Source organism: Schistocerca serialis, chromosome 4, assembly GCF_023864345.2.
Source record: "Schistocerca serialis cubense isolate TAMUIC-IGC-003099 chromosome 4, iqSchSeri2.2, whole genome shotgun sequence".
Taxonomy (NCBI): Eukaryota; Metazoa; Arthropoda; class Insecta; order Orthoptera; family Acrididae; genus Schistocerca; species Schistocerca serialis.
Genome location: NC_064641.1, coordinates 514,654,524 through 514,674,059, shown reverse-complemented (window position 1 = coordinate 514,674,059; position 19,536 = coordinate 514,654,524). Strand labels below are relative to the sequence as shown.

Below are 19,536 nucleotides of genomic sequence, written 5' to 3'. Positions count from 1 at the left end.
TATCTGCATTGCCGATATATGTGAAAAGATTAGAAAGCTGTTTTCTCATCCAGAAATTGATTTCATTGTGTTTGTGAGGAGAGCATTGTACGCCCAGTATAGAAACGAGAAACGGGTACCAGCATATGTCGGAATTTGACAGTGCAGGATCTAGGCCTGTCGAGACTGCAATGTTTTTGCTTGTGTGCCGAAAACTGGCACCCACCATTCATCAGCCACTATGATTGGAAAAGAAAGGAAGCAACGTGAAATGACGTAACCGTATCTCTCATCAACGCCCATTTCCAGTCGATGTCCAGCCAGGCCAGAGGCATTTTTGAACCCAGAGATGCCATAGGTGACCGTCTTTCCCACTTTCTGTAGACAGCCAGCGCTGGTTTACATCTGGCCAACTGCATGACTTCCACCCATCTTCCTGCTTCTTGTCCAGCAAACTACACCAGCGGATACTGGTAAAAAAATCAGCAACTATATAGTCTTCAGAACTTCTAGCAATACGAGCAATTAATTTAAACATCAATCCATTTTTGTGCATCTATATTAGAATATTCTCCGCTGTAGTACATTCATGATTGTATTGTGTGAAAATAATGCAAATTTGTTTACTCGTGGCTCAAAATTATGTATTCAACGCTATAGTAAGTTTCGTTCTGAGGAATATGTACTCTCAGTCCTGTAGAAGTCTACAGCGGTGGCATGTTGCAATAAAATCTCCTCCGTTTACTTAGATTAAAATAGTCCCTTTTACTCGTTCAGATAGCTGTCCCCGCTATAGTCACCACGAGTTAAAATCACTGACACAGCACTCATCTTTTTTTATCGTCGATATCACTGATGTCCAGTGCTTATTTGATTTCTTGCTTGCATTAGTTTATATCAGTAGATTAGCTCTATAGTTTGGGAGATAGGCAGATGAGATGTACATGACATAAAAGTTTTATAAAGGAAAATTCTAAAGTGTGGGAAAGCATTACTGTAATTATCGTAACACTACCAAATAAGTGAGACGTAACAAACGAGACCGTTTTCTGAGGATGATCAGAATGAGACAAAAGCGTTGGTTTTCAAGCATAAAACTAATGTGAACACGACTATACTGAAAGTTATTTTACACTGAGGTGACAAAAGTCATGCGCTACCTCCCAACATCGTGTCGGACCTCCTTTTTCCCGTGCAGTACAGCAACTCGACGTCGCAAGTCGTTTGAGGTCCCCTGCAGAAATACCGAGCCATGCTGCCTCTATAGTCGTCCATAACTACAAATTTGGTATTCTTGGCACCGTCTTGACACTATAGATCTCGGAATACTGAATTTCCTAACAATTTACGAACTGCAATCTCACATGCGTTTTTTAGCTCGAATTAACATTCCGCATCCAAAGAGTGGTAATTTCGGCACTTCCTGCTACCGTAAAAAATATACATATTCAAAAAAAGCGCTTAAAAATGTACTTGACAATCTTCACTTAGTTGAAATTAACAATGTAAGTGTTGACCAGATGTGGCCTGAATTCAAAGAAATAGTAGCGACAGCAGTTGAGAGAGATATATATCAAATAAATTAACAAACGACGGAGCCGATCCCCAATGGTACGCAAAATGGGCACAGAAGGGGAGGTACACTTGAGCCGCAATACTGTTTCCAGCATGCCAAAGGGGACCCAACCGTGACAAGAGTGCACCGTGGTACAGGATATTAATCAGCACCTGCTTATGTTTTCCAATATCTGTAACGACGCGCAATTTTGAAAAGATTGCCGTTATTTTGATTATTTCACAGTAAAATTTCTACTTTTTTATTTCCGTAAGGCTTATTCTTTTACTCTCTGCTCTACTTCAGTCTAAGCCAGTACACGTCGTCTATATACAGGTGGTGTCAAAATCATTTCCAGATAAACTACTTTCGCAAAGCCACAATCCTCGTCGAAAAATAGTCACGAGATAGTATTGTACGTCAATAATTCATTAGCACTGCGAGAAACTCCTTTTGTTTCTTGTCATACTTCCTATATAGGCAAGTAGAGTCTCGTCACAGCGACGGACAAACAAGGGTCAATATGCCTCACTGTGTGAACTTGTAGGATACCAGAGTCAGCAATCAATTGTCAGGGTTACTTCTAACTGAACACTACACACAGCCTCTTCTTTTGAATAAAACAGTCTCGGTTACAAAACTGTATTTGTTAGTAACAACTACTCAGTACTTGTAAGGCATCATCAGATTATCTGGGGACGATGGAACAAAGCAGTAAATAGAAAGAGACATGAAAAATGTCGAACTATCACCCTGAGCTGCTGCAAACACACTTTATTTATACAACGATTTTCACTCGTCAGTCATGGTTCATAAAGATATTCACAGTATTCTGTGTGACGAAATATAAAATTGTTATCATCAGATGATAAAACCATGAACAGTACATTGTTATCATACCGTAATAAATCTTACGTCGTCAATCTATAAAAACTGAGCTAAGGAGCGTACTCAATCATGTTAAACCGTAGTCGGTGTTAATGCTGTAATGTAATAGTCCAAGCCCCTACGGCATTTGTGAGACATACGTCACACAGGTTGTTCCTTCGGCCAAGTCATAAGACTCCCATTTACGGATGTTTTTCTAACGTTGCTGAATTTATGTTTATCTTCCTACTATGAGCATTCTTGGTTGCCCACAGATTCCTCTTGGACTATACGTTTCCCGTGTGTGTTTAAGAGTTGTTATCAAGTTGCCGTTACTTCTTTACAGTTTCGTAAATGAAATGTTATTTGTTCCATTTTTAATGTGGTATCGCATATATTTTAACAATTTTTAAATTGTTGGCCTTAAGCAATGTAATTACTGTACTCTGTTACGTTTGAATCTTTGCGCCATCGAGCCCATTTCCTTGGTATTCGCACGCGTGGCTCTATGCTGTCACGAACCTGCTGAGCCTGCTTTACTACACGTAAGGTACTTAATTCGTCTAGTCTTTTATCTATTGTAGAATAGCATTTCTCCTACCACTCATTATTAATCTTGGTTAATTTTATATTCTACTATTACTTCCAGTTTACATCTCTTACGTATTTGATAAGACAATTGAGTACTGAATGCTATATCCTGACGCTTCTTATTCTTCTTTAATGCCCTACAGCGGCAATTTACGGACGAAGCTTATCCTACCACGTTCTTATTTTAGTATGTGCATATATTACTGTCCCTTGCATGCATGGCTGGATGTCTCATTCTATTTTCTGTTTTGTCATAATAATTTTCTGTTCTCTTTATTCCAGATAATCTGATGATGACTTACAAGGGTGAAACGCGTAATTGTTATTAATAAATACAGTTTTGGAACAAAGAGTAGTATATTCAAAAATATTCATACCCTGTTACTGCATCAGACAACCAAAATAGAGTGAAACCAATATTATCTATACACAGTCATAAATTCTGCAGGACGTTGTGAAATGTAATACCAAGTCCTTCACTACACAGATTGCCCCACAAATTGACAGTCCAAATTATACGGAGAGTCCTAGACTGAGTGTTTTGAGATAAAGGACTAATGGTAGGAAGTGAATATTTACGTTCACAACTTATACCTTTTAATAACTCAAAGCAGATGTTCAAAATTACGACCGCTAGTTTCAAGTAAAGCGTTATAATGGTGCATAAAGCATGACTCACTCTTAAAAATACCCTACTGACTGCTATACAATGACACAAGTAGTTGGAACCCTATCAGTTACTTTCTCTCCAGTTCCTGTTGGAGTTTCATATATTATAGCCTTCAAGCAAACCAACAGGAAAGAATGCACAGCAGCGACATCCGGCAATAGCGCTGGTCAAGGGACAGGACCACTCATTCTAATCCAACAATGAGGAATCCTCGGTCTACATTCGGTCTCCTAAAAGAACCAGTTTTTCATAACTTTCCAAGCATGGCACGAAATTTCTTCCTAACTGGATGACACTTGTTTCGATTTCCCTCGGTTCACTCGTATGACTATTCGGCTACAACATCGTGTTGAACTAAACAGTACATGCACGTCAGCAAATGCCTGTAACGACTATTTCTTAATGGTCGACAATAACTGCTTAAATGCAGACAGTGATATGCTCGATCGTAGAACAGTAACTAGCGATTTTTATTGCTTTTTAAGATAACACTACCAACGTAGACGCAGATGGTAGTTGTGTATTACCAGACGTAAGCTGTTTACAGTCACGCAGTGGTCATTCACGAGCTCCTACTGCTCGCATTATTTATTTCAGGCCATTGGCTCCTCACCTCAAAATGATTTAGGTCATCAACAGTCTGTATGTATTTGACGCTGAAGATTTGGAACAGCAGGTATAAATATCCTCATCAGATCTCCGCATTACCACTCTTTGCAACCAGCGAGATTTGTTCCCACTTTTGGCAAAGATCGTGACTCTTCAGACGATCTATAACTGCAAATGTGTGTATCACATGTTTGTGTACATCGAACAAAGACACTGAAGGTTAATTTATGCCAAGACCATGTAAACTTATACAGTCCCCATGGAACAATGTAATGGACGCCACATGAGAGAAGTAGCGTCAATATCCAACACTGCCAGACCTGTGCCTCATGTATTTTTCATCTTTTTTCTGAGTTATCCATCTTCTGACTGCTTTGATGAGGCCCGCCACGAATTCCTCAATTCCTCTCCTGTGCCAACGACTTCATCTCAGAGTAGCACTTGCAACCTACGTCTTCAATTATTTGCCCGATGTATTCCAGTCACTGTCTTCCTGTACAGTTTTTGCCCTCTACAGCTCCCCTAGTACTATATAAGTCATTCCCTGATGTTTTGGAAATATGTGGTGAGTTCCTATGGGACCAAACTGCTGAGGGCATCGGTCCCTAGGCTTACACACTACTTAATCTAACGTAAACTAACTTACGCTAAGGACAACACACACACCCATGCCCGAGGGAGGACTCGAAGTTCCGACGGGACCAGACGCGCGAACCGTGGCAAGGCGCCCAAGACCTCGCGGTTACCACGAGCGGCCTGAGGTCTTAACAGATGTCCTATCTCCTTGTCCCTTCTGCTTGTCAGTGTTTCCCAAATAGTCTATCTAATTTTCAACATTCGTCTGTAGCACCACAACCTAAATGCTTAGATTCTCTTCTGTTCCGGTATTCTCACAGTCCATGTTTCACTACCATACAATTCTGTGCTCTGGAAGTACATTCCCAGAAATTTCTTCCTCAACTTAAGACCAATCTTTGATACTAGCAGGCTTCTCTTCACCAAGAATGCACTTTTTGCCAGTACTCGCCTGCTTTTTATTTCCCCTTGCTCCGTCTGTCATTGGCTATTTTGCTGCCTAGCTAGTGGAATTCCTTAACTTCATATACTTCGTGACTATCAATCCTGATGTTAAGTTTCTCGTTGTTCTCATTTCTGTTACTTCTCACTATTTTCGCCTTTCTTCGATTCACTCTTAGCCTATTTCCTCTACTCATTAGAGTGTTCATTTCATCCAGCAGATCATATAACTCTTCTTCACTCTATCTCAAAATAGCAATATCGTCAGTTAATCGTATCATTGACATCCTTTCATCTTGAATTTTAATTCCACTCCTGAATTTTTATTTTATTTTCATCATTGCTTCTTCAGTGTATAGATTGAGCGAGACTACATCCTAGTGTTACACCCTCTTTAATCCGAGAAATCTGTTCTTCGTCGTTAACTCCTATTATTCCCTCTTGACTCTTGTACATACTGTATATTATCCGCCTCTCCCTACAGCTTACCCCTATTTTTCTCAGAATTTCGAACATCTTGGACTATTTGACATATTCTAACGCTTTTTCCAAGTCGACAGATTCTATGAACGTGTGTTGATTTTTCTTTAGTCTTGCTTCCATTATCAACCACATCGTCAGAATAGTCTCTCTGGTGCCTTTACCTTTCCTAAAGCCGAACTGATCGTCATCTAATTTTCTTTTCCATTCTTCTGTATATCATTCTGGTCAGCAGCTTGTATGAATGAGCTGTTAAGCTGATGGTACGATAATTCTCACACTTGTCAGCTCTTACAATCTTCAGAATTGTGTGAATGATATTTTCCGGAAGTCAGAGGGTATGTCACCAGGTTCACACATTCTACACACCAACGTGAATAGTCGTTTTGTTGCACTTGCCACACTTATTTCATAAATTCTGATGGAATGTTATTCATCCCTTCTGCCTTATTTGATCATAATTCCTCTAAAGCTTTCGTAAATTCTGATTTTAATACTGGTTACCGTATCTCCTCTATATCGACTCCTGTTTCTTCTTCTGTCGCCGGCCGGGGTGGCCGAGCGGTTCTAGGCGCTACAGTCTGGAACCGTGCGACCGCTACGGTCGCAGGTTCGAATCCTGCCTCGGGTATGGATGTGTGTTATGTCCTTAGGTTAGTTAGGTTTAAGTAGTTCTAAGTTCTAGGGGACTGATGACCACAGAAGTGCTCAGAGCCATTTGAACCATTTTTTTCTTCTTCTGTCACATCAGACAAATCTTCCCCTCATAAAGGCCTCCAATGTACGCTTTCCATCCATCCGCCCTCTCCTCTGTGTTTAACATTCTCGTTGCACTCTTAATATTACCACCTTTGCTTTTAATTTCACTGAAGCCTATTCTGACCTTCCTATATTCTGAGTCAGTCCTTCCCACAATCATTTCTTTTTCGATTTCTTCACGTTTTTCATGCAGACATTTCGTCTTAGCTTCCCTGCACGTATTTCTGTATTCCCGAATTTCCCTGAACATTTATGTACTTCCTTCTTTCATCCATCAATTGAAGTATTTCTTCTGTCACTTATGCTTTCTTCGCAGCTACCCCCTTTGTACCTACAGTATGTGAACAAAGGTATCCGGACACCCCCAAAAACATACGTTTTTTATATTAGGTGCATTTTGCTGCCACCTACTGCCAGATATTCCATGTCAGTGACCTCAGTAGTCATTAGACATCTTGAGAGAGCAGAATGGGGCGCTCCGCAGAACTCATGACTTCAAACGTGGTCGGGTGATTGGGTGTCACATGGTCATGCGTCCGTACGTGAGGTTTCCACACTCCTAACATCCCTAGATCCGCTGTTTCCGATGTGGTAGTGAAGTGGAAACGAGAAGGGACACATACAGCACAAAAGCGTACAGGCCGATCTCGTCTCTTGACTGACAGAGACCGCCGACAGTCAAAGAGAGTCGTAATGTGTAATAGGAAGACATCTATCCAGATCACACAGGAATTCCAAACAGCATCAGGATCCACTGCAAGCAGGACGTGAGGAAACTTGGATTTCATGGTCGAGCGGCTGCTCATAAGCCACACACCATGCCGGTAAATGCCAAACGACGCCTCGCTTGGTGTAAGAAGCGTAAACATTGGACGATTGAAAAGTGGAAAAACATGGTGTGGAGTGATGAATCGCCGGCGGATTGGCAGAGCGGTTATAGGCGCTACAGTCTGGAACCGCGCGACCGCTACGGTCGCAGGTTCGAATCCTGCCTCGGGCATGGGTGTGTGTGATGTTCTTAGGTTAGTTAGGTTTAAGTAGTTCTAAGTTCTAGGGGACTGATGACCTCAGAAGTTAAGTCTCATAGTGCTCAGAGCCATTTGAACCATTTTTGAGTGATGAATCACGGTAAACAATGTGGCGATCCGATGGCAGGAAGTGGATATAGCGAATGCCCAGTGAACGTCATCTGCCAGCATGTGTAGTGCCAACAGTAAAGTTCGGAGGTGGTGGTGTTATGGTATGGTCGTGTTTTTCATGGAAGGTACTTGCAGCCCTTGTTGTTTTTTTTTTTCGTGGCACTATCACAGCACAGGGCTACATTGATGTTTTAAGCATCCTCTTGCTTCCCACTGTTGAAGAGCAATTCGAGGATGGCGATTTCATTTTTCAACACGATCGAGCACCTGTTCATAACGCACGGCCTGTGGCGGAGTGGTTACACGTCAATAACTACCTTGTAATGGACTGGCCTGCACAGGGTGGTGACCTGAATCCTATGGTACACCTTTAGGAATTTTTTGGGACGCCGACTTCGTGCCAGGCCACACCGACCGAAATCGACACCTCTCTTCAGCTCACCGTGAAGAATGGGCTGCCATTCCCCAAGAAACCTTCCAGCACCTGACTGAACGTATGCCTGCGAGAGTGGAAGCTGTCATCAAGGCTAAGGGTGGGCCAACACCTGAGTGAATTCCACCATTACCGATGGAGGGCGCCACGAACTTGTAAGTCATTTTCAGCCAGATGTCCGGATACTTTTGATCACATAGTGTATGTTTTTGTTCACAATTTCTGTGATTGTTCTTTTTAGAGATGTCCATTCCTCTTCAACTGCACTGCCTACTGAGCTGTGCCTTATTGCTGTATCTACAGCCTTAGAGAACTTCAAGCGTATTTGTCATCCCTTAGTACTTCCGTTTCCCGCTCCTTTGCGTATTGATTGTTCCTGACTAATCTCTTTAACTTCAACCACTCTTCATCGTTACTGGATTGTGATCTGAGTCTTTATCTGCTCCTGGGTACGGCTTACACTCCAGTATTTGATTTCGGAGTTTCTGTCTGATCATGATGCAATCTAGCTGAAATTTTGCCGTATCATTCGGTGTTTTACAAGTATACCTCCTCCTCTTGTGATTCTTGAACAAAGTATTCGCTATTACCAGCAGAAACATATTACAGAACTCAATTAGTCTTTCTCCTCTCTCATTCCTTGTCCGAATCCCATACTCTCCTATAACGTTTTCTTCTACTCCTTCCCCTATAACTGCATTTCAGTCCTTTGCGACTATTAGATTTTCATCTCCCTTTACGTAGTGTATTACCCTTTCAATATCCTCATATACTTTCTCTATACCTTCACCTTCAGCTTGCGACGTCGGCATGTATACTTGAACTCACGTATTATCGCATTAAGAGCGTTGTCCTTAGCCAGGTAGTTGCCAAGCACGGCCATTTCACAATCACACATCTCAAGAATGGTTCAGTAACAATAGCCAAACTGCAATGGATGATTACCTGAAGCTACCCACAAGTGTACAAGGTACATAAAAGCTCAGCCATCATACTAATGCTGCTGGGGATACAACACCTATACCAGGCTCATAAAGCAATACGAGAGCATGGATTCTGGCTGTTAACGACACGTTTAATGTGACAACCACCTGTATTCAACGTCAATGCGCACAAGGCGCGTGGCAGCACTAGCAGTGCTGGGTATCTAAAGCTTGTCCGGGAAAAACATCGCAGTCGTTGTCGTAATGCGTAAACAGAGCGATGTATCTGACGTCTAAAAGGGGACAACCATTGGCGTTCGAGCCAAAGGTGGAAGTATTTCCGAAACGACTCAGTTTGTAATCTGTTCTTGTGTCGCCATGGTTACAGTACATCATGCCTGACAAACTGGCGCCATCGAAAGCCAGCGCTGATGCAACTGTGGTGAACCACGAGTCATAGATGACGGGGGTGAACAGCGGCTGAGGTTATATGTACAGGCGGACAGATGTGCAACCGTTGAGCAACTGAGCGCGCAGATCAACCGAGGGGCTGCTAACAGTGTCTCGTCAACGGCAATTCAGGAACGTTGCTGCGTATGGTCTCCGCAGCAGGCTCCTGTTTCTGGCACCCATTCTTATTGCTGTTCATCGTCGACGAAGGCTGGAATTTGCACGCCAGTACCGCAACCATGCTCCATCGGACAGATAACCACTGGGTGTATGACGTGAAAAGTCGAAAAGCAAACACCCTGCAATCATCCTTGGAAGTGTCCAGGCTGGAGGAGGGAGCGTTATGATCTGGGGAATGTTGCTGTGGTGGCGTTCCTTTGGTGATCTCACCATTCTGGAAGGCACAATGGATCGACAAAAGTATGTTTCTATTTTTGAGGACCATGTGAACATCTACATGCAGTTTGTTTTGCCTTGGCATGATGGCGTCTATGTAACACCTACAGCGCCTCTCGGTGTTGAAAAAACAATAATAGCTCCCAAATTAGCTCCCATCTGCTTAAAATATCAATTCACAAAATGACCCAAGTCCCTCCACAAGTAGTAATTACGAAAAATAAATTTAAAAAAAGCAAATAGAGGGAAATATCTAGTATAGAAAGCAAAAGAAAAGAAAAGGAAAATTTAATTATAAATTTTAAAACATGGGAAGGGGGAAAAACAGTAGAAAATATTAAAATATTAGTTATTCCAATAAGTAAGAAAATCATTATAGTCATAGAACGTAGGTCTGGGACTGCAAAGATAGTGTTTATTAAAGTATAAATAGCCATACGTTGTAATTACGATACTCCAGTCTCTAGTCTGTTCTAGTTCGGGAGTTTTTTAGGACGTACAGCTTTAGAGCACATCAATTGAGACTTTATTAAACTGGGATCAAGAATAGATCGTGACGAGATTATGTTTGAGGATTGTCAATTCAATACTTTAATTTGGACATTTATCAGATTACATAAACGGGAAGGTAAATAGTAATCTCTTTGGCTTTAATGTCAATTCGTGTGAATATTTAAACGCTTTACTGAATTGAGAATTTTAACCGGATTCGGACTTTGAATTGTGATAGTGGGAAACTTTAACTTCACGCGACTAGTGATCATAGTTAATGACAGTTTGCGGATATTAAATAGAAATAACTTATTTACCGAAAGTGAAAGGATATTATCTAACATCTCTGATGCTAGCGGGAATCGTACTTACACATCTAGTCAAAGAACCTCTTTGAATGAGATCGTATGAGTGAACCTATTTATTAATAATTCTTGTCAATAAACTGACGTTTTTAATTTGAAACATAATACAAGTCTTGAACATTAATTTAACTTAGATTAATAAACGTTAAGGTTACGTGATCTACGCCAAGAACAAACTAGCGATTCGTAACTAAAACAATTGAACGAAAGGTTAAAGTATCGTCGTCTGTAAACATTGGTACTACTAAAGATTTTTTCTCTCAGAGTTGGGAAGACTATACGTGTATTGGCCCACGTTTAACATCGGGTTTTAAAAGTAATCAAACTGATACTTAGCCGGGACAATATTAAATAAAAGTAAAACCCTTCAACGACAGTCAATGTGTAAAAAATAAAATCAAACTTTCACCTATTAGAGGAAAAAGCGAAAACAGAAAAAGGGCCGCTACATCTACCAGCAGGACGATGCAACGAGTCACACAGTTCGCAGTGTGCGTGCATGGTTCAAAGAGAATCAGAATGGGTTTACTTTATTCCCCTGGGCACCAAATTCTCCGGATGTAACCCAATCGAGAATCTGTAGGGCCACCTCGATCGTGTTGTTCGCGCCATGGATCCTCAGCCGAGAAACCTAGCGCGGCTTGCCACTGCACTGGAGTCGGCATGGTTCCACATCCCTGACGGTACCTCCCAAAACCTGACTGACTCTCTACCTGTACGTGTCGCAGCAGTCCACGCAGCAAAATGTGGTTATTCAGGCGTTTGACAGGTGACAACATTAATGTGACTGGATGACGTATAGTGTGGATTTTTACACAGTTTGAGCCTAATGAAAAATAATGTACAGGATTGAGTGCTTCTATTAGAGACCTTGCAGCATCACAACACCTACGTATGCAGCCACTGAAGCAGAACATCCCACCACAGCTTAATAGGACTCTCAAAGTATCTTCGTATTAGGGTAGTCTTATGTATCGGATTCTGCAGTCTTTCGTCTTATTCTATGAAAACATAGTAGAAAAAAATGGGCGGAAATATTCAATGTCAGTAACCTCCTAACTTGCATGTGTTCATAACAACTAAATACAACATCTGTATACGGTTCTTGTTCGTCTTTTGCATCTCAACAGAGAGATCAGATAGTCATAGATTTGCCGATCAGACAGGCTTTACGCCGAGGCTATTTTAGATTATTTATTGAAAGTAGATATTGAATCGTGATGCTAATTCTCAAGCGCTCTTCTGCTTGTTCCGCAAAGACGTTTCACACGCCATAACGGCTCACAGTTCTCCAAGTAGGATTAGTACCATGTTTTAATGATATTGTAACACAATGAGCCTCGTAGCTCTCCGACTTTCAGTTGAAAAACAGTGACATTGTCACATTTCATCTGGCATGCTATTTGGCAAGACTGGCTGTCATAAATATTTATTATGCAACAACCAAAACTAGTGCCATCATTTAGAGGTACAAGGCTGCCTCTACCAGCTACTATGACTTTCTAAAGACTTCTGTATGGAGCGATTCAGTCATTGCTTATAGTTGGGTACAAAGCAACATGAAATTTCTGGAAAAATATTGTTGAGCTTCGAGTAACACAAATCACGTAACTCATAATCATCGCAGTGATTTCAAAAAATGGTTCAAATGGCTCTGAGAACTATGGGACTTAACTTCTGAGGTCATCAGTCCCCTAGAACTTAGAACTACTTAAACCTAACTAACCTAAGGACGTCACACACATCCATGCCCAAGGCAGGATTCGAACCTGCGACCGTAGCGGTCGTGCAGTTTCAGGCTGTAGCGCCTAGAACCGCTCGGCCACCCCGGCCGGCGCAGTGATTTCACTGCTCAAGTCCTGCAGATACACACTTTCGAGAGTGCCTCCTGCAAAGGAACTAACATCATATTCTGAATGCTGCGTAGAGCTCCATAACCCCATAAATGTTACTCATGTTGGCGTGGAATGTGTGTACCTCACTCCGTACTTCAGACGTCTTGAGTTGTGCCTCGCCAAGTACTCACGATAGGCATCAAGAAACCCATTTTTGACATTACTAAATAACTTTACGTACACTGAAATGACAAAAAATCATGGGATACCACCTAATAGCGGGTCAGATCTCCTTGTGCCCAGCGTATTGCAGCAACGCGACGTGGCATGGTCTCAACATGTCGTTGGAAGTCTCCTACAGAAATATTGAGCCATGTTGCCTCTATAACCGTCCATAATTGCGAAAGTATTGCCGGTACAGGATTTTGTGCCTGAACTAATCTCTCGACTATATCCCATAAATGTTGGATGGAATTCATGGTGGGTCATCGGGGAGGCCAAATCATTCGCTTGAATAGCCCAGAATGTTCTTCAGACCATCGCGAACAACTGCGGCCCCGTGACATGTCATCCATAAAAATTCCATCGTTGATGGGGAACATGAAGCCCATGAATGGCTGCAAATGGTCTCCAAGTAGCCGAACATAACCATTTACAGTCAATGATCGGTTCATATGGACCAGAGGAACCAGTCCATTCCTTGTAAACACAGGCCACACCATTATGAAGCAACCACCAGCCTGTACAGTGCCTTGTTGACAATTTGAGTCCATGGGTTCATGGGGTCTGCGTCACACTCGAGCCCTACCAGCAACTCCTACTAACTCTGACCAGCCCACGGTTTTCCAATCGTTTAGTGTCCAACCGGAGGTCACCACGGTCTAAGGGTGATCACGAATTAGATGAAGTTAAGGAGTTCTGCTACCTCGGCAGCAAAATAACCCATGACGGACACAGTAAGGAGGCCATAGAAACCAGACTAGCATAGGCAAAAAATGCATTTATGGCCTGATAGTATGAAACATAGGCCTTAAATTAAGGAAGGAATTTCTGAGTTTGACATTTGGAACACAGCATTGTGCAGTAGTAAGACATGCACTCCGTCTTCAGGCCACAAGTGGCCCATGGGAACCATCCGACCGCAGTGTCATCCTCAGCTGAGAATGCGGATAGGAGGGGCGTGTGGTCAGCACACCGCTCTCCCGGTCGTCATGGTGGTTTTCTTTGATCGGCGCCGGTACTATTCGGTCAGTAGCTCCTCAATTGGCATCACGAGGGTGAGTGCACCCCGAAAAATGGCAACAGCGCATGTCGGCCCGGATGGTCACCCATCCAAGTGCCGGACACGCCCGACAGCGCTTAACTTCAGAGATCTGACGGGAACCGATGTATCCACTGTGGCAAGGCCGTTGCCCACAGTAGTAAGACATGTAATTTGGGAAAATCGGAACAGAAGAGAGTAGAAGCATTTGAGACGTGGTGCTACAGAAGATTACTAAAATTTAGGTAGACCGATAATGTAAAGAATGGGGAGCTGCCCCTCAGAATTGTCGAGGAAGGGAATATGTGGAAAACACTGACACGAAGAAGGATGATAGGACATCTGTTAAGAAATAAGGAAAGGGCTTCCACTGTATTAGCAAATAATTGAGTAGATGAGTTGTAAGTGCTACTCAGAGACACAAAGGTTGGCACATGACAGGAATTCCTGGCGGGCAGCATCAAACAAGTCAGAAGATTGATGCCTCAAAAAAAGGTCCAATCAATATGGTCACGAGCGCAGGAGTGGCGCTGCAGGCGATGTTGTGCTGTTAGCAAAGGAAAGGCACTCGCGTCGGTTGTCAGCTGCCTGACCATTAACGTCAAATTACGCGGCACTGTCCTACTGAATTCGTTCGTCGTATGCCTCACATAGATTTCTGCAATTATTTCACGCAGTGTTGTTTGTCTATTAGCACTGACGAAAATACGCAAATGCCGCTGCTCTCGGTCGTCAACTGAGGGCTACCTCTCAGTCAGTTAGTGTTACAGGAGAAAATATGAAATCTACCGCCTCGGATCTTAAGTCGCCGATGGATTTGTGGAAGTTGGTTCTCCAGAAATCGAAATTTACAAGAGTTTTCTGGATACGATAGGAAATGAAATACTACGGGTGCTTCGAAGTTTACATGAATTTACCTACAACAGCTAGATAGACTGAAGACTCGGGCATGTGGTTCTATTGCACAAGGATGTCCGTCCATGCCTCATATGGAAACAAATCGGTGTCGACGATATCCAGAAAGGCCAAACTGGTCTCCTGCAGATCAAGCTTGATAAAAATTTTGTCGACTTGTACACAGCCCTCTCCGTACAAATATAAAATTTTTGTTTGTAAAAAATCCTGAAGAGAATAACTGTGGTGTAAAAACTGTAATTGCTCGTCCCTACTGAAGGTCAAACATGCATCTCCGCGCACGAATTAGTGACATCTAAGACCAGTTTTGTATAGACGAGTTTTGTATAGACTGATTATTTTTTTCGTGAGCTCAACTTTTCAGATTGAGTAGTTTTTATGAGGTCCACTCAAGGAAAATGGCAGACTGTCAATGTTTTCCTGCAGCCATGACCATTTTCAGAGCTCATTCCTCTTCAGTGTAGTTGGTTGCGGCAGTGGTCACAGCCGAGCGGTTAATAGCATTACAGGTAATCTGACTTTACGTCACTCCTCGGCAGAGGAAATCAGCTTAACTGTCGGCGTGTGACGCCGTGGCTGCCACGAATAGAATGAGATAGCTGCACAACAGAGACGAACTGAAAGCTCAGCCCACGATCAATACCATTCTTATTTTTTAAATCATTATTTGGAGTGTTGTTACATTAACCGTCGTTTTTGCATTTGACAATAATTGGTTTTCCATTTTCCTGTAGCGCCTGTTGCCCCTAATAGCTTCTGACACATACAAAGATCTTTACAGTCTTTTATTTGTACAACACATTTGAAACAACTGCTACGTCCATCGTCGAATTAATTTGACCTGAACAGTCTTGCAAATACTTAACATATCTATCCTCTCTTCCGTTATTAGCCACTGACTTCTTTCTTCATTTATTTTGTGGAACAGATCTTTTTTTCGTACTTTACCTATTTTCTTTCCTCTAACAGGGTGCATTATGAAACAGATCTTTATTACGTAATTTACCTATTTTCTTTCCTATAACATTGTGCATCATCCCTTTCCCACCACCTTCAGTTTCTTCATTTTCTGTTTAGCCATTTTCCACATTGACCTCCCTACACTGCTGTGTTAAAAATGTCTTGTTTTCAACAGTTTTTTTACTGCTTTTCTGCCAATGTTTTGACTGCTGTAGCTATCTTCAGTTGAAGAAAACTTTTCTTTCCTCACCTAGGCCAGCCTTCTCATTGGTTTTCCGATACCATAACCACCTTAAGTATTTGTTCTATTGTATTTTTCGTAGTCGTGATGCTAAGAAGGCTATTTTTGTTGGGCCTTTTGCATTCGATTTATTTATTCTCATTTTCTATTCCTTTTTATCCTCAACCGTAATTCAGCGCTAAGCAGGATCTTTCTGTCAGTAGAAGTACTCCATCCTTTCATACGGAAGGGTTCTGTCCGCTGCGAAGCTTAGCATTTGTATAACTTCATCTTGCACTGTCTTTCCTGTCTTGCTCTTCTTTCTTGCATACCTGCCTAGAATTGCACTTCTCAAAATATCTTTCCTGAAAATGAACTAATTATCCTTAATTTCTGTGCTCGTTTGTTTTTTTTCTCCTAAGCTGATGGTGTCTGTATAATACGGTAGATTTCCAAAGCAAGGAAAGCATAGAAAGCAGATCAGCAGAGGCAAAGAGGGCATTTCTGTCCAGGATTAATTTTCCAGTATCGAAAATCTGGCTTTATCTGAAGAAGAAATATCTGAGAATGTATGTTTGGAGTACCGTGAATCATGGACTGCGGAAAAACCGGAAAAGAATAGAATCGAGATGCGGTGCTACAGAAGGATGTGAAAATTAGGTGGACTGATAAGTAATGAGGAGATCCTCCGAAGAATCGGCGAAGAAGGGATCATATTGGAAAACACTGACAAGAAGAAAGGACAGGATGCTAGGACGAGTATTGAGACATCAGGAAATAACGTCCATGGTATTAGTGGGTGCTGAAGGGAGGACAGAAATTAAAGCACATTCAAGAACATAAGAACGTTGGGTATAAGTTCTTCTCTGAGATGAAGAGGCTAGCAACAGAGAGACATCCGTGGCGAACGGACTCGATGTCAGAAGGTTGTTGAATCAAGGAAAAAATTCAAAACCATATAGCTCACAAATACCTCTAGCGCTTTTTTCTTTTTTTTTTTTTTTTTTTTTTTTTTTTTTTTTTTTTTTTTTTTTTTTTTTTATTCTTCTGACTGGTTATATGAGGTGCGCAACGAATTCCTCTCCTGTGACAACCTTCCTTTCCTCTCCGATTCTGCGCAGCACCTCCTCATTCCTTACCTTATCAGCCCACCTAACTTCCAACGTTCGTTTGTTGCACCACATCTCAAAAGCTTCGATACTTTTCTTTTCCGGTTTTCCCACAGTCCGTGTTTCACTACCATACAATACTGTGCTTCCTCAAATGAAGGCCTATGTGTGATACTAGTAGACTTCTCTGGGCCAGGAATGCCCTTTTTGCCAGCACTAGTGTGATTTGATGTCCACCTTGCTCCGTCCGTCATTCGATATTTTGCTGTCTGGGAAGCAGAATTCCTTAACTTCATCTACTTCGTGATCATCAATACTGATATTAATTTTCTCACTGTTCTCATTCATGCTGCTTCTCATTACTTTCGTCTTTCTTCGATTTACTCTCAGTCCATATTCTGCACTCTTGAAAGCATTCATTCCAGTCAGACGATCACGTAATTCATCTTTACTTTCACACAGGATAGCAATGTCGTCAGCGAGTCGTATCACAGGTAACCTTTCATCCTGAATCTTTCTTTCATTTCCGTTACTGCTTCTTCGATGTACAGATTGAACAGCAGGGTCGAAAGAGTACATCCCTGTCTTACACCCTTCTTAATCCGAGCAGTTCGTTCTTGGTCAATCAGTCTTATTATTCCCTTTTGGCTCTTATACATATTGTATATTACTCGTCTATCCTTATAGCTTATCCATATTTTTCTCAGAATTTCCCACATCTTTTTCCGGGTCGACAAATCCTATGATTGCGTTTTGATTTTTGTTTAGTCTTGCTTCCATTATCAACCGCAACGTCAGAATTGCCTCTCTGGTGTTTTTACCTTTCCTCAAGCCAAACTGATCGTAATTTAGCCTATCCTCTATTTTCTTTTCCATTCTTCTGTAAATTATTCTTGTAAGCAACTTGGATGCATGAGCTGTTAAGTTGGTTATGCGATAATTCTCGCAATTGTCAGCTCTTGCAGTCTTCGGAATTGCGTGGATTGTATTTTTCCGGAAGTCATATGGTATGTCGCCAGACTCATACATTCTGCACACCAACATGTTCGTTTTGTTGTCACTTTCCCCAGTGTGCAAATTCTGATGGAATTTTTTCTGCCCCTTCTGCCTTATTTAATCCTAATTTTATCATGTATTTCACAGCTTCAAACGTGCCTCTTGAATGAAGTGACATGTATGTAAACGATGGAGAAAAGAGTGTATGCTGGAGCTAAAAATTTATGAACGCTTTTATTGGATTATGTGGAATATGCATTTCCCCTCATTCAAGGGAAAAAATAAATCATGTGTTAAGGCAAATTACACCTGGTGATGGATCCACAGGTCCGAAGTGCATCTTGTACTTAATAAAATACGGAAAGTTTCGACTGAAGGCGTTTTGTAACATGCCTCCAGTGATCCCAAATCGGTCACAGCTCTTTTAAATTCTGATTCTAATACTGGATACCCTATCTCTTCCAAATCGATTCCTGTTTCTTCTTCTATCACATCAAGAATATCTTCCTCCCCCCCCCCCCCCCCCAACCCCCATGGTGGCCTTCAATGTACCCTTTCCACCTATCTACTATCTCCCGTGCATTTAGCAGTGGAATTCCCCGAACGCTGTTTTGCCTTTCCTATATGCTGAGTCAGTCCTTCCGCAATCGTTTCGATTTCTTCACATTTTTCATGCAGTCATTTTGTCTTAGCTTCCCTGCACTTTTCATTAATTTCATTCCTCAGTTACTTGTAGTTCTGTATTCCTGTATTTCCCTGAACATTTTTGTACTTCCTTCTTTCATCGATCAACTGAAGTCTTTCTTCTGTTACTCGTGGTTTCTTTGCAGTTACCTTCTTTGCACTTATGTTTTTCTTTTCAGTTTCTGTGATTGGAGATTCGTTATGAATAGGAAGATAAGACGCAGACCCTGTCACTGTGAACAGTTCAGAGAATGGTTGTTCTCATCAGAAACGATTGCAAACCAACACCGACAACGATAGTTCAGATACATACGCTAACCTCGCAAGCTCAAGATGAAGGGATAGAGAATATATAAGGATAATGAACAGATAATTCAGTACATAAAGGGAGATGAAAATCTAATAGTCATGGTGGACTGGAGTGATGTCGTTGGGGAAGGAGCAGAAGGAACGGTTGCGCATGAGTGGGGGAGGAGGAAGACTACTTGAGTTCTGCAATAAATTTCAGCTAGTAATATGGAATACTCTGTTCAAGAATCACAACAAGAGGAGGACACTTGGAAAAGGCTGGCAATATTAGATTACATCATGGTCGAGCAGAGATTCCGAAATCAGATGCTGGATTCTAAGGCGTACCGAGGAGAAGATATAGACTCAGATCGCAGTGTAGTAGTGAGGAAGAGTAGGCTGAAGTTAAAGAGACTAGACAGGAAGAATCAATGTGCAAAAACTGGAATACGGAAGTACTAAGGAATGAAGGGATATGCTAAGGATATTGTGCTAAGGAATAGCTCGCTAGGCAGTTCAGTTGAAGGGGAATGGACAAATCCA

General features: G+C 41.8%; 1 protein-coding gene and 1 pseudogene across 1 annotated transcript in view; both read right to left on the bottom strand.

Annotated features, from left to right (window-relative positions):
- Nucleotides 1–19,536, bottom strand: part of LOC126474580 (protein glass-like) — a gene marked incomplete at its 3' end in the record, with an annotated part of 151,919 nt that overhangs the window by 92,480 nt on the left and 39,903 nt on the right. The window lies entirely within an intron of this gene.
- Nucleotides 13,857–13,974, bottom strand: LOC126476758 (5S ribosomal RNA; annotated as a pseudogene).